This window comes from Salmo salar, chromosome ssa03 (assembly GCF_905237065.1).
Source record: "Salmo salar chromosome ssa03, Ssal_v3.1, whole genome shotgun sequence".
In the NCBI taxonomy this organism is placed as follows: domain Eukaryota; kingdom Metazoa; phylum Chordata; class Actinopteri; order Salmoniformes; family Salmonidae; genus Salmo; species Salmo salar.
In genome coordinates, this window is record NC_059444.1 from 90,100,981 (window position 1) to 90,116,904 (window position 15,924).

Genomic DNA, 15,924 nt, shown 5'->3' on the forward strand with positions numbered 1-15,924 from the left:
CTTCTGATTGTGCAATGCATTGTAAAGAAAAGGAACAAAATATCTAGATTGAGAAAAGGACAGAGCGGAGACCTCGAGAGACAGAAATACAGAGAGAGAGCGAGAGAGAGAGAAAAAGAAAGAAAAAGAGAGAGACATGACAGAGAGGATGGAAACAGGATCCCATTACCAAGTCCAAACCCTCCTTTAGCAAACACCAGAGGACTATGGACTAGACTAAACAAAGTTTCTAGTCTAAATACACATGGGTAAAATAGTCAGACCCAAAGTGAATTTGTGATTAAAGCAAAGCCATTTATAATGGAAATACATTTTCAAATAGCACATTTATTAAATATGTGTGAAATATGTGTAAAGAACCTCTACCACAAAGTCAAGACTAGTTTTATTGTTCTGTGTTTGATGACCCTTTACTAAAGAGTCTAAGTCTTCAAACCTTGGAAATCTTTTAGGTCTTCTGTTGTAAACAACGTGCCACGCCTGTTGAGGAAATCCTGGGTTGTACTCCGTAGGAATAAAATTAAACCGATCTCAGTTCTAATGTTAAGATTCTGGTTGATCTGAGTTTTTACCCGTGGGGTTTAGACTGGTCTGTATCTCATCAGACAGAACGTATCAGTGGGGTTTAGACTGGTCTGTATCTCATCAGACAGAACGTATCAGTGGGGTTTAGACTGGTCTGCATCTCATCAGACAGAACGTATCAGTGGGGTTTAGACTGGTCTGTATCTCATCAGACAGAATGTATCAGTGGGGTTTAGACTGGTCTGCATCTCATCAGACAGAACATATCAGTGGGGTTTAGACTGGTCTGTATCTCATCAGACAGAACATATCAGTGGGGTTTAGACTGGTCTGCATCTCATCAGACAGAATGTATCAGTGGGGTTTAGACTGGTCTGTATATCAGACAGAATGTATCAGTGGGGTTTAGACTGGTCTGTATCTCATCAGACAGAATGTATCAGTGGGGTTTAGACTGGTCTGTATCTCATCAGACAGAATGTATCAGTGGGGTTTAGACTGGTCTGTATCTCATCAGACAGAATGTATCAGTGGGGTTTAGACTGGTCTGTATCGAGAGAAGAGAACAGAGTACTGGCTACACACACTGAAGACAGACAGATATCTCAAGAAACAACAGCAAACAGAGCAGCAAAGCAGAGTGGGTTGTTATATAGAGGAGGGAGACCACAGTAGAACTGCTCATTCTAACCCTGTAGAGGGAGAGAGATCACAGTAGAACTACTCATTCTAAACCTGTAGAGGGGAGATCACAGTAGAACTGCTCATTCTACACCTGTAGAGGGAGATCACAGTAGAACTGCTCATTCTAACCCTGTAGAGGGAGATCACAGTAGAACTGCTCATTCTAACCCTGTAGAGGGAGATCACAGTAGAACTGCTCATTCTAACCCTGTAGAGGGAGATCACAGTAGAACTGCTCATTCTAACCCTGTAGAGGAGTGAGGGAGATCACAGTAGAACTACTCATTCTAACGCTGTAGAGGGAGATCACAGTAGAACTACTAATTCTAACCCTGTAGAGGGAGAGAGATCACAGTAGAACTACTCATTCTACACCTGTAGAGGGAGAGAGATCACAGTAGAACTACTCATTCTAACCCTGTAGAGGGAGAGAGATCACAGTAGAACTACTCATTCTACACCTGTAGAGGGAGAGAGATCACAGTAGAACTACTCATTCTACACCTGTAGAGGGAGAGAGATCACAGTAGAACTACTAATTCTAACCCTGTAGAGGGAGAGAGATCACAGTAGAACTACTCATTCTACACCTGTAGAGGGAGAGAGATCACAGTATAACTACTCATTCTAACCCTGTAGAGGAGGGAGGGAGAACACAGTAGAACTACTCATTCTAACCCTGTAGAGGGAGGGAGATCACAGTAGAACTACTCATTCTAACCCTGTAGAGGGAGAGAGATCACAGTAGAACTACTCATTCTAACCCTGTAGAGGGAGAGAGATCACAGTAGAACTACTCATTCTACACCTGTAGAGGAGGGAGGGAGAACACAGTAGAACTACTCATTCTAACCCTGTAGAGGGAGAGAGATCACAGTAGAACTACTCATTCTAAACCTGTAGAGGGAGATCACAGTAGAACTACTCATTCTACACCTGTAGAGGGAGAGAGATCACAGTAGAACTACTCATTCTACACCTGTAGAGGGAGAGAGATCACAGTAGAACTACTCATTCTACACCTGTAGAGGGAGAGAGATCACAGTAGAACTACTCATTCTACACCTGTAGAGGGAGAGAGATCACAGTAGAACTACTCATTCTACACCTGTAGAGGGAGAGAGATCACAGTAGAACTACTCATTCTACACCTGTAGAGGGAGAGAGATCACAGTATAACTACTCATTCTAACCCTGTAGAGGAGGGAGGGAGAACACAGTATAACTACTCATTCTAACCCTGTAGAGGAGGGAGGGAGAACACAGTAGAACTACTCATTCTAACCCTGTAGAGGGAGGGAGATCACAGTAGAACTACTCATTCTAACCCTGTAGAGGGAGGGAGATCACAGTAGAACTACTCATTCTACACCTGTAGAGGGAGAGAGATCACAGTAGAACTACTCATTCTACACCTGTAGAGGGAGAGAGATCACAGTAGAACTACTCATTCTACACCTGTAGAGGGAGAACACAGTATAACTACTCATTCTACACCTGTAGAGGGAGAGAGATCACAGTAGAACTACTCATTCTAACCCTGTAGAGGGAGAACACAGTATAACTACTCATTCTAACCCTGTAGAGGAGGGAGGGAGAACACAGTAGAACTACTCATTCTAACCCTGTAGAGGGAGGGAGAACACAGTAGAACTACTCATTCTACACCTGTAGAGGGAGAACACAGTATAACTACTCATTCTAACCCTGTAGAGGAGGGAGGGAGAACACAGTAGAACTACTCATTCTAACCCTGTAGAGGGAGAGAGATCACAGTATAACTACTCATTCTAACCCTGTAGAGGAGGGAGGGAGAACACAGTAGAACTACTCATTCTAACCCTGTAGAGGGAGGGAGATCACAGTAGAACTACTCATTCTAACCCTGTAGAGGGAGAACACAGTAGAACTACTCATTCTAACCCTGTAGAGGGAGATCACAGTAGAACTACTCATTCTAACCCTGTAGAGGGAGAACACAGTAGAACTACTCATTCTAACCCTGTAGAGGGAGAACACAGTAGAACTACTCGTTCTCTGAAAGTAAAAACAGAGTTACAGATAGTCACAGAAACAGGGCATGTTTTGATTGTCTGTCCATACTCATGTGATTAGCTAAGTTGTAGTTGTAACCTAGAGCCTTGGTATTGTGGTTTATAAACAGAAATCTAAACTGTATTTCAGGTAGACTGATTAGATTGAATGGTGTACCAGGTAGACTGATTAGATTGAATGGTGTACCAGGTAGACTGATTAGATTGAATGGTGTACCAGGTAGACTGATTAGATTGAATGGTGTACCAGGTAGACTGATTAGATTGAATGGTGTACCAGGTAGACTGATTAGATTGAATGGTGTACCAGGTAGACTGATGGTCTCTCAGGTAGACTGATGTTTTATTCTTCTTTGTGTGTTTGAAAGACCAAGTGCTGGACCTCCTCTCCTCTCCAGATGAGGGAAGATGAAGGAGAGGAGACAAGGAGAGAGTGCCTGAGTGTGAAACCCACTGATGTCTGTCTGTCTGTCTGTCTGTCTGTCTGTCTGTCTGTCTGTCTGTCTGTCTGTCTGTCTGTCTGTCTGTCTGTCTGTCTGTCTGTCTGTCTGAGCAGAGGAAGCGTTTCTAAGACTATGGAGATGTTTCCTGAGTGAGTGTTACAACACTGATCGTCTGTCAATCCAAGAAGCACAAGAGCAGGCCATAACATTCTGTCAGGCAGGCAGCTCCCGACACGCAGGCCTGCTAAGCCGATTACAGATAATACTGATCCCCTGATCACAGCCCCCAGGGGCTTAGGGAGCCGAGCATTCTGTTGGTCGGGTCTTAGTGGCTGGATCAATTAACAAATGGGTAGCTATTGGAGGGATGGCCATACACACACCATGACAACATTGTCACACACACCCACAGTACTCCCCCGTTTCACTCGGTTTAATTTTATTCCTACGGAGTACAACCCAGGATTTCCTCAACAGGCGTGGCACGTTGTTTACAACAGAAGACCTACATGATGAAGGGGAAATATGTTGCATGATGTTTTGGAATAAAGCAGGAATGAATAATACAGATGTCAAGCAGGTGGAGACACGTTGCATGATGCTGGAGTTGTTCAGGTGGAGACACGTTGCATGATGCTGGAGTTGTTCAGGTGGAGACACGTTGCATGATGCTGGAGTTGTTCAGGTGGAGACACGTTGCATGATGCTGGAGTTGTTCAGGTGGAGACACGTTGCATGATGCTGGAGTTGTTCAGGTGGAGACACGTTGCATGATGCTGGAGTTGTTCAGATGGAGACACGTTGCATGATGCTGGAGTTGTTCAGATGTCATTCAGGTGGAGACACGTTGCATGATGCTGGAGTTGTTCAGATGGAGACACGTTGCATGATGCTGGAGTTGTTCAGATGCCATTCAGGTGGAGACACGTTGCATGATGCTGGAGTTGTTCAGGTGGAGACACGTTGCATGATGCTGGAGTTGTTCAGATGTCATTCAGGTGGAGACACGTTGCATCATGCTGGAGTTGTTCAGGTGGAGACACGTTGCATGATGCTGGAGTTGTTCAGATGTCATTCAGGTGGAGACACGTTGCATGATGCTGGAGTTGTTCAGGTGTCATTCAGTGGGAAAACATGAGGATGTTTCCAGCATGACATTGCAATGGAAATGTTCATTGTTGCCATGACAACTTTTATCTTGTATCAAGCAGAAAATACGAAATCGAAAAAAAACAGAAAAAAAACTTGTTGGCATGGTTACTGCAGAGACCACTAGACAGAATCAGATGCATGTGTCTCAAATGTCACCCTATAGCCTATAGGCTCATAGGGTCCTGGTCTAAAGTAGTGCACTATATAGGGAATAGGGTGTCATTTGGGACTCAGCCTGAGACAGAATCTATATATGACGTTATTAGGAAACTTTTTCCGACTCGGTTGTGTGCAATGCTGGTGTGTGTGTGTGTGTGTGTGTGTGTGTGTGTGTGTGTGTGTGTGTGACAGAAACCAGCAGCCAGCAGAAACCTGAGAGGTTTGGCAGCTTCAACAAGGATGTCCGCATACCAGCTAACCACCATTCAGCTTTGCTATGACAGACGGGTTGATAGAACACACACACACACACACACACACACACACACACCCCTAATAAATACCACAGTGGTTTATCAGTGTATTACACCCCCTCTCTATCCTAACACCACCATGAAGAACAATAGGCCTGTGTGTGTGTGTGTGTGTGTGTGTGTGTGTGTGTGTGTGTGTGTGTGTGTGTGCAGGTGAGATTATGTTAGTCCACACCTGCAGAGCAACAAGTGAGCACTTCTGACAGCTCCCAGATATAAACAGAGCTCAGTGGAGTAAACACAGACTCCACATTCCCTCGGATAGTGTATGGAATCTTTCTCATTAAAACACTGATATGTAGTCATCACCATCACAGACAGAAAACACCAGAGGAGAGGAGAGCCTGAGAGGAGAGGAGAGCCTGAGAGGAGAGGAGAGCCTGAGAGGAGAGGAGAGCCTGAGAGGAGAGGAGAGCCTGAGAGGAGAGAGGAGAGCCTGAGAGGAGAGGAGAGCCTGAGATATTTATTACTGCATATTATTAGTCAAAATATGTCCAAACATATTAAATAAATATATTATTGGAAATACATTAAAATAAAACAATCAATATTAATTATATACGATAAAATAATAAAAAAATAAGCAAGAAGCCTGAGAGAGAGGACAGCCTGAGAGGAGAGGAGAGCCTGAGAGGAGAGGAGAGCCTGAGAGGAGAGGAGAGCCTGAGAGGAGAGGAGAGCCTGAGAGGAGAGCAGAGCCTGAGAGGAGAGCAGAGCCTGAGAGGAGAGCAGAGCCTGAGAGGAGAGGAGAGCCTGAGAGGAGAGGAGAGCTTGAGAGGAGAGCAGAGCCTGAGAGGAGCGTAAGCTGTGAATCAATCAGTGAAGGTCAGACAGGAATCACTATGTGTTGTCATGGAAGCAGCATAATGCTAGGGTTGTTGCCATGGGAGAAGTTGAGGCAGCTGTTTCAAAAAGAAAGTGTGTGTAGCTATAACACTGTCCTCTCCTACACCTTTTCCTTCAAATGACATCAGCAACCTCTCTTCAGGTGACCCTGTCCCACAGCACACTGATGATGCAATCAGGGAGTGGTGTGTTAAGGTGTGTGTGTGTACCTAGCACACAGTCTCTATCCCTCAGGGGGAAACCGACATGAATACTGATAATGGGAGGATTAATAATGTGTGAGAGAGAGACAGACAGACAGAGACAGACAGAGACAGACAGAGACAGACAGAGACAGACAGAGACAGACAGAGACAGACAGCAGACAGACAGAGACAGACAGACAGCAGACAGACAGACAGAGACAGACAGACAGAGACAGACAGACAGAGACAGACAGACAGCAGACAGACAGACAGAGACAGAACAGACAGGAGAAGAAGACAGACAGACAGACAGACAGACAGACAGACAGACAGACAGACAGACAGACAGACAGACAGACAGACAGACAGACAGACAGACAGACAGACAGACAGACAGACAGACAGACAGACAGACAGACAGAGCAGGTTACAACAAACAGAGCTAATCTTTACACAGAGGCGGTTTAAGCTTATTTTCCACATGATCCGTGTCTATGCACCCCCACACATTAACTCTCTATTTATGAACCCGTCTCCTTCCCTAGTTCTCTATGCACCCCACACATTAACTCTCTATTTATGAACCATGTCTCCTTCCCTAGTTCTCTATGCACCCCACACATTAACTCTATTTATGAACCATGTCTCCTTCCCTAGTTCTCTATGCACCCCACACATTAACTCTCTATTTATGAACCCGTCTCCTTCCCTAGTTCTCTATGCACCCCACACATTAACTCTATTTATGAACCATGTCTCCTTCCCTAGTTCTCTATGCACCCCACACATTAACTCTCTATTTATGAACCATGTCTCCTTCCCTAGTTCTCTATGCACCCCACACAATAACTCTATTTATGAACCATGTCTCCTTCCCTAGTTCTCTATGCACCCCACACATTAACTCTCTATTTATGAACCCCGTCTCCTTCCCTAGTTCTCTATGCACCCCACACATTAACTCTCTATTTATGAACCCCGTCTCCTTCCCTAGTTCTCTATGCACCCCACACATTAACTCTATTTATGAACCCCGTCTCCTTCCCTAGTTCTCTATGCACCCCACACATTAACTCTATTTATGAACCATGTCTCCTTCCCTAGTTCTCTATGCACCCCACACATTAACTCTCTATTTATGAACCATGTCTCCTTCCCTAGTTCTCTATGCACCCCACACATTAACTCTCTATTTATGAACCCCGTCTCCTTCCCTAGTTCTCTATGCACCCCACACATTAACTCTCTATTTATGAACCATGTCTCCTTCCCTAGTTCTCTATGCACCCCACACATTAACTCTCTATTTATGAACCCCGTCTCCTTCCCTAGTTCTCTATGCACCCCACACATTAACTCTCTATTTATGAACCAGGTCTCCTTCCCTAGTTCTCTATGCACCCCACACATTAACTCTCTATTTATGAACCCTGTCTCCTTCCCTAGTTCTCTATGCACCCCACACATTAACTCTCTATTTATGAACCCCGTCTCCTTCCCTAGTTCTCTATGCACCCCACACATTAACCTCTATTTATGAACCATGTCTCCTTCCCTAGTTCTCTATGCACCCCACACATTAACTCTCTATTTATGAACCACGTCTCCTTCCCTAGTTCTCTATGCACCCCACACATTAACCTCTATTTATGAACCACGTCTCCTTCCCTAGTTCTCTATGCACCCCACACATTAACTCTCTATTTATGAACCATGTCTCCTTCCCTAGTTCTCTATGCACCCCACACATTAACTCTCTATTTATGAACCCCGTCTCCTTCCCTAGTTCTCTATGCACCCCACACATTAACTCTCTATTTATGAACCATGTCTCCTTCCCTAGTTCTCTATGCACCCCACACATTAACTCTATTTATGAACCATGTCTCCTTCCCTAGTTCTCTATGCACCCCACACATTAACTCTCTATTTATGAACCCCGTCTCCTTCCCTAGTTCTCTATGCACCCCACACATTAACTCTCTATTTATGAACCACGTCTCCTTCCCTAGTTCTCTATGCACCCCACACATTAACTCTCTATTTATGAACCATGTCTCCTTCCCTAGTTCTCTATGCACCCCACACAATAACTCTATTTATGAACCATGTCTCCTTCCCTAGTTCTCTATGCAGTCCAGGTATCCACCCATCTCTTTTCTATCCAACTGTCTTCTTAAAACTCTTCTCCCAGTGACCTCAGCCTCTGTGGAGGAAGCTTGTTGATCAACGCACTACATAACCAACAGTATGTGGACACCTGCTCGTCGAACATCTCATTCCAAAATCATGAACATTAATATGAAGTTGGTCCCCCCTTTGCTGCTATACCAGCTTCCACTCTTCTGGGAAGGCTTTCCACTAGATGTTGGAACATTGCTGTGGGGACTTGCTTCCATTCAGCCCCAAGAGCATTAGTGAAGTCGGGCACTGATGTTAGGTGATTAGGCCTGGCTCGCAGTCAACGTGGCAATTCATCCCAAAGGTGTTCGACAATAACAGCACTTACAGTTGACCGGGGCAGGTCTAGCAGGGCAGAAATTTGACGAACTGACTTGTTGGAAAGGTGGCATCCTATGATGGTACCATGTTGAAAGTCACTGGGCTCTTCAGTAAGGCCAGTCTACTGCCAATGTTTGTCTATGGAGATTGCATGGCGGTGTGCTAAATTTTATACACCTGTCAGCAACGGTGTGGCTGAAATAGCCAAATCCACTAATTTGAAGGAGTGTCCACATACTTTGGTCTATATAGTGCATGTCTGTGTGTGAGGCAGGATAGCACAGTGCTAAAAGTGTCAGAGCCTGGTGGCTGTGTAGTTCTCTGTGTGTGAGGCAGGATAGCACAGTGCTAAAAGTGTCAGAGCCTGGTGGCTGTGTAGTTCTCTGTGTGTGAGGCAGGATAGCACAGTGCTAAAAGTGTCAGAGCCTGGTGGCTGTGTAGTTCTCTGTGTGTGAGGCAGGATAGCACAGTGCTAAAAGTGTCAGAGCCTGGTGGCTGTGTAGTTCTCTGTGTGTGAGGCAGGATAGCACAGTGCTAAAAGTGTCAGAGCCTGGTGGCTGTGTAGTTCTGTGTGTGTGAGGCAGGATAGCACAGTGCTAAAAGTGTCAGAGCCTGGTGGCTGTGTAGTTCTCTGTGTGTGAGGCAGGATAGCACAGTGCTAAAAGTGTCAGAGCCTGGTGGCTGTGTAGTTCTGTGTGTGTGAGGCAGGATAGCACAGTGCTAAAAGTGTCAGAGCCTGGTGGCTGTGTAGTTCTCTGTGTGTGAGGCAGGATAGCACAGTGCTAAAAGTGTCAGAGCCTGGTGGCTGTGTAGTTCTCTGTGTGTGAGGCAGGATAGCACAGTGCTAAAAGTGTCAGAGCCTGGTGGCTGTGTAGTTCTGTGTGTGTGAGGCAGGATAGCACAGTGCTAAAAGTGTCAGAGCCTGGTGGCTGTGTAGTTCTCTGTGTGTGAGGCAGGATAGCACAGTGCTAAAAGTGTCAGAGCCTGGTGGCTGTGTAGTTCTCTGTGTGTGAGGCAGGATAGCACAGTGCTAAAAGTGTCAGAGCCTGGTGGCTGTGTAGTTCTGTGTGTGTGAGGCAGGATAGCACAGTGCTAAAAGTGTCAGAGCCTGGTGGCTGTGTAGTTCTCTGTGTGTGAGGCAGGATAGCACAGTGCTAAAAGTGTCAGAGCCTGGTGGCTGTGTAGTTCTCTGTGTGTGAGGCAGGATAGCACAGTGCTAAAAGTGTCAGAGCCTGGTGGCTGTGTAGTTCTGTGTGTGTGCGTGCGTGTGTTTGTTTGTCAGAGCCTGTGTAGTCCCAGGCCACGGCTGCTCCCTACAGCCTACTGACCCAGTAACTTGTTCTACCATGACGTCATCACTCCTGCATGTAGGACAACAGCAGACAAAATAGGGTCTGTTCAGGAGGGTATAACGTTACAGAACATTCAGATTGTATACATTTCTGAGACAGTAGGGTCTGTTCAGGAGGGTATAGCGTTACAGAACGTTCAGATTGTATACATTTCAGAGACTGTAGCGTCTGTTCAGGAGGATATAGCGTTACAGAACCTTCAAATTGTATACATTTCTGAGACAGTAGGGTCTGTTCAGGAGGGTATAGCGTTACAGAACGTTCAGATTGTATACATTTCAGAGACTGTAGCGTCTGTTCAGGAGGGTATAGCGTTACAGAACCTTCAGATTGTATACATTTATACAGAGACAGTAGGGTCTGTTCAGGAGGGTATAGCGTTACAGAACGTTCAGATTGTATACATTTCTGAGACAGTAGGGTCTGTCCAGCAGGGTATAGCGTTACAGAACATTCAGATTGTATACATTTCTGAGACAGTAGGGTCTGTCCAGCAGGGTATAGCGTTACAGAACATTCAGATTGTATACATTTCTGAGACAGTAGGGTCTGTCCAGCAGGGTATAGCGTTACAGAACGTTCAGATTGTATACATTTCTGAGACAGTAGGGTCTGTCCAGCAGGGTATAGCGTTACAGAACGTTCAGATAGTAATATCTGCTCTATACTATAAATGTCTGTCTATTTAATAGAATATGGAATCTTGCCAGCTGTATTCATGTCTATTCACCTCTCTGAACACACCAGAGGAGAGTGGAGAGAGAGAAGACTGCTAGGGGTCACAGTCTCTACCTCAGTGGACTGAAGGACAGCTAGGGGGTCACAGTCTCTACCTCAGTGGACTGAAGGACAGCTAGGGGTCACAGTCTCTACCTCAGTGGACTGAAGGACAGCTAGGGGTCACAGTCTCTACCTCAGTGGACTGAAGGACAGCTAGGGGGTCACAGTCTCTACCTCAGTGGACTGAAGGACAGCTAGGGGTCACAGTCTCTACCTCAGTGGACTGAAGGACAGCTAGGGGTCACAGTCTCTACCTCAGTGGACTGAAGGACAGCTAGGGGGTCACAGTCTCTACCTCAGTGGACTGAAGGACAGCTAGGGGTCACAGTCTCTACCTCAGTGGACTGAAGGACAGCTAGGGGGTCACAGTCTCTACCTCAGTGGACTGAAGGACAGCTAGGGGTCACAGTCTACCTCAGTGGACTGAAGGACAGCTAGGGGTCACAGTCTCTACCTCAGTGGACTGAAGGACAGCTAGGGGGTCACAGTCTCTACCTCAGTGGACTGAAGGACAGCTAGGGGGTCACAGTCTCTACCTCAGTGGACTGAAAGACAGCTAGGGGTCACAGTCTCTACCTCAGTGGACTGAAGGACAGCTAGGGGGTCACAGTCTCTACCTCAGTGGACTGAAGGACAGCTAGGGGGTCACAGTCTCTACCTCAGTGGACTGAAGGACAGCTAGGGGGTCACAGTCTCTACCTCAGTGGACTGAAGGACAGCTAGGGGTCACAGTCTACCTCAGTGGACTGAAGGACAGCTAGGGGGTCACAGTCTCTACCTCAGTGGACTGAAGGACAGCTAGGGGGTCACAGTCTCTACCTCAGTGGACTGAAGGACAGCTAGGGGTCACAGTCTCTACCTCAGTGGACTGAAGGACAGCTAGGGGTCACAGTCTCTACCTCAGTGGACTGAAGGACAGCTAGGGGGTCACAGTCTCTACCTCAGTGGACTGAAGGACAGCTAGGGGTCACAGTCTCTACCTCAGTGGACTGAAGGACAGCTAGGGGTCACAGTCTCTACCTCAGTGGACTGAAGGACAGCTAGGGGGTCACAGTCTCTACCTCAGTGGACTGAAGGACAGCTAGGGGTCACAGTCTCTACCTCAGTGGACTGAAGGACAGCTAGGGGTCACAGTCTACCTCAGTGGACTGAAGGACAGCTAGGGGGTCACAGTCTCTACCTCAGTGGACTGAAGGACAGCTAGGGGTCATCTCTATGCCCTGAAGGACGGCCATGTGGGTGATAATGTCACAGCAGTCTAGTAGACTACTATATAGACAGGGTTTGGAGTGTGCAGTATGAAGTACAGTTCAGAGAGTCTGGAGGATGTCAGTGTGGTGTATTGCAGTGTACGGAGTATTGCAGTGCACGGAGTATTGCAGTGTACGGAGTATTGCAGTGCACGGAGTAGAGTATTCCGTTTCTATAGAGTTTAAGAGAGAAAGAGTGAGATGCACTGAGAGACAGACAGATACATTGCAGTGATGTTGATTGTGACAGAAAACACTGTGTGCGCACGAGTGTCTGTCTGTGGGATCTGTCAATTAAACCTGCTATGGGAGGTGTGACAGTGGAGTGGAGCTGTAATAATGTACAGTAATAATAATAATGATGTGGTTTTGAGAGGGATGTCTGAAGAGAAAAGTAGCAACGCTGAGATTTAAATGAGAAAGAGATTTGCACTGTAAAGAGAGGAGAGTAGAGAGAGGACAGGAGAGTAGCGAGAGGAGGAGGAGAGAGAGGAGAGTAGAGAGAGGACAGGAGAGTAGCGAGAGGAGGAGGAGAGAGAGGAGAGTAGAGAGAGGACAGGAGAGTAGCGAGAGGAGGAGGAGAGAGAGAGGAGAGTAGAGAGAGGACAGGAGAATAGCGAGAGGAGGAGGGGAGGAGAGGAGGAGAGAGAGGACAGGAGAGTAGCGAGAGGAGGAGATAAATACAAAACATATTTATTAAAACACATTACAATAAAAAAAATTAAAAATATTACTATAAAAAACAAAATAAAAAAATAAAATATATATATATAATAAACAATAATATACGAAAAAACAAACCAAAATTAACAGAAAAAAAAAAATAAAAGAGAGAGAAGTAGTAGAGAAGGAGAGTAGCAAGAGGAGAGTAGCGAGAGGAGGAGGAGAGAGAGAGGAGAGGAGAGAGAGGAGGAGGAGAGAGAGAGGAGAGTAGAGAGAGGGAGGAGAGTAGAGAGGAGAGTAGAAAGAGAGCGGGGAGAGTTCGAGGAGAGAGAAAAAGACAGAAAGAGGGATAGAAGGAGACAGAGGAGCAAGAGAGACAGACCCAGTCAAACTCAATAGCGTGACAGAGATAGAAATCGAGAAAGTAACCTTAGTGCAAAGCAGGAGGAGGAAAACGACACAACAAAAGACTTGAGAATTCTCTCTACGAAATGACCTCCAGCAACACTTCCAACTCAGTCAGCTGAGGAGCAGAGTCATCTGTTGTCCAGGAGGATCCTACATCTCTGCTTCAGACAGAAGCAATGGAAACGTGATCCTGAATCTACCTGTTGAGGTATGGGGATTCAGCTGAGGAGAGTCCTACTTCTCTGCTTCAGACTAGAGAGGCAATGGAAACAACAGAGAGGGAAGAGGATACTGCTAATCATGATGAGATGGAGCGAGTAAAGAGAGCGAAATATCCCTCTCGTGTGACCAAACTCCAGTCTGAAGACAATGGAAATCAGACAGCCTGTAATTTCCCCAGCACCCTCTACCACAGTAATCAGGACTGTATCAGGGGAGAGGAGTGATTCAATACACAACTCACTCACTCTCTCTCTCCCTCTACCACAGTAATCAGGACTGTATCAGAGAGCAGGGGAGAGGAGTGATTCAATACAACTCACTCTCTCTCTCCCTCTACCACAGTAATCAGGACTGTATCAGGGAGCATGGGAGAGGAGTGATTCAATACAACACTCTCTCTCTCCCTCTACCACAGTAATCAGGACTGTATCAGGGAGCAGGGGAGAGGAGTGATTGAATACACAACTCTCTCTCTCTCTCTCCCTCTACCACAGTAATCAGGACTGTATCAGGGAGCAGGGGAGAGGAGTGATTGAATACACAACTCACTCACTCACTCTCTCCCTCTACCACAGTAATCAGGACTGTATCAGGGAGCAGGGGAGAGGAGTGATTCAATACACAACTCACTCACTCACTCTCTCTCCCCAACCGTCGCACTACTGACCATATAAAACACACACCTTACACACGCTAATTAATAAACACGTCCACCTCCCTAAAAGAGAGGGCAAAATCTTTGCTTGCTTTATTGAATTTAAAAAAGCATTCCATTCGGCACGAAGGTCTATTGTTCAAAATTCTCCAAAGTGGGCTTGGTGGTAAAGGTTTATGACTTAATAAAATATATGCACACAGAAAATCAAAATCAAAAACTAAACAACATCTTTATTTCTGTGAGGTTGAGGTGTGAGACAAGGCTGCAGTTTGAATCCAAATCTTTTCAACATTTACATCAATGAATTAGCAGACATGTTGGACCATTCTGCAGCCCCAGGACTCACACTATTTGGCACAGAGGTAAAATACCTGCTATATGCTGATGATCTGGATCGTCCATCACCAACCACTCTGACAGAGATACGAAGCAGAGACCGATCCTTACCAAGTACAGGCTGAGTGACCACCAATTGGCCTTAGAAACCAGCAGACATAAAAAGACATGGCTACCCAAACAGGAGCGTGTATGTGGTCACCTCACACCAGGGGAGGTAGAGACTGAGATGTACTTTCTTCACTACAGTGAGAAATATTCCTCACCAGGAGATTCATTATTCTCAGAAAATACTAAACATATTCCACATGTTATCATATTACACCCAGAGGAAAAACAAAAAAATACTAATGTGCGACGGAGCAACAGCTACTCTAGCAGCCAAATATGTATTAGCCCTGCCACAGCCTGAGGGACACTGAATAGTAACATCTGCATAGCAAGCAGTAAAACTAATATTATTATTACTCCAAATAGTGGTAATGATGATAATGGTGGTGGCATGGCAGTAGTGGTAACGATGGTGGTGGTAACAGTGGTGGTGGTATGGCAGTAGTGGTAACGGTGGTGGTGGCATGGCAGTAGTGGTAACAGTGGTGGTGGCATGGCAGTAGTGGTAACGATGGTGGTGGCATGGCAGTAGTGATAACGGTGGTGGTGGCATGGCAGTAGTGGTAACGGTGGTGGTGGCATGGCAGTAGTGGTAACGGTGGTGGTGGCATGGCAGTAGTGGTAACGGTGGTGGTGGCATGGCAGTAGTGGTAACGGTGGTGGTGGCATGGCAGTAGTGGTAACGGTGGTGGTGGCATGGCAGTAGTGGTAACGGTGGTGGTGGCATGGCAGTAGTGGTAACGGTGGTGGTGGCATGGCAGTAGTGGTAACGGTGGTGGTGGCATGGCAGTAGTGGTAACGGTGGTGGTGGTATGGCAGTAGTGGTAATGGTGGGGGTGGCATGGAGCTGTGAGGGGAACGGCACCTCCGTACCTTCAGGCTCTGATCAGTCCCTACACCCAAACAAGGGCACTGCGTTCATCCACCTCTGGCCTGCTGGCCCTCCTACCGCTGCGGAAGCACAGTTCCTGCTCAGCCAAGTCAAAACTGTTCGCTGCTCTGGCACCCCAATGGTGGAACAAGCTCCCTCATGACACCAGGACAGCGGAGTCAATCACCACCTTCTGGAGACACCTGAAACCCCACCTCTTTAAGATAGATGTACTATTGTAAAGTGGTTGTTCCACTGGATATCATAAGGTGAATGCACCAATTTGTAAGTCGCTCTGGATAAGAGTGTCTGCTAAATTACGTAGTAGTAATGGTGGTGGTGGTAGTAGTAGTAATGGTGGTGGTGGTAGTAGTAGTGGTAATGGTGGTGGTGGTAGTAGTAGTGGTAA

General features: G+C 46.3%; 1 protein-coding gene across 4 annotated transcripts in view; it reads right to left on the reverse strand.

Moving 5' to 3' along the window:
- The window catches only part of LOC106601470 (brain-specific angiogenesis inhibitor 1-associated protein 2), a 134,310-nt gene that overhangs the window by 44,563 nt on the left and 73,823 nt on the right, over positions 1-15,924 (reverse strand). The window lies entirely within an intron of this gene.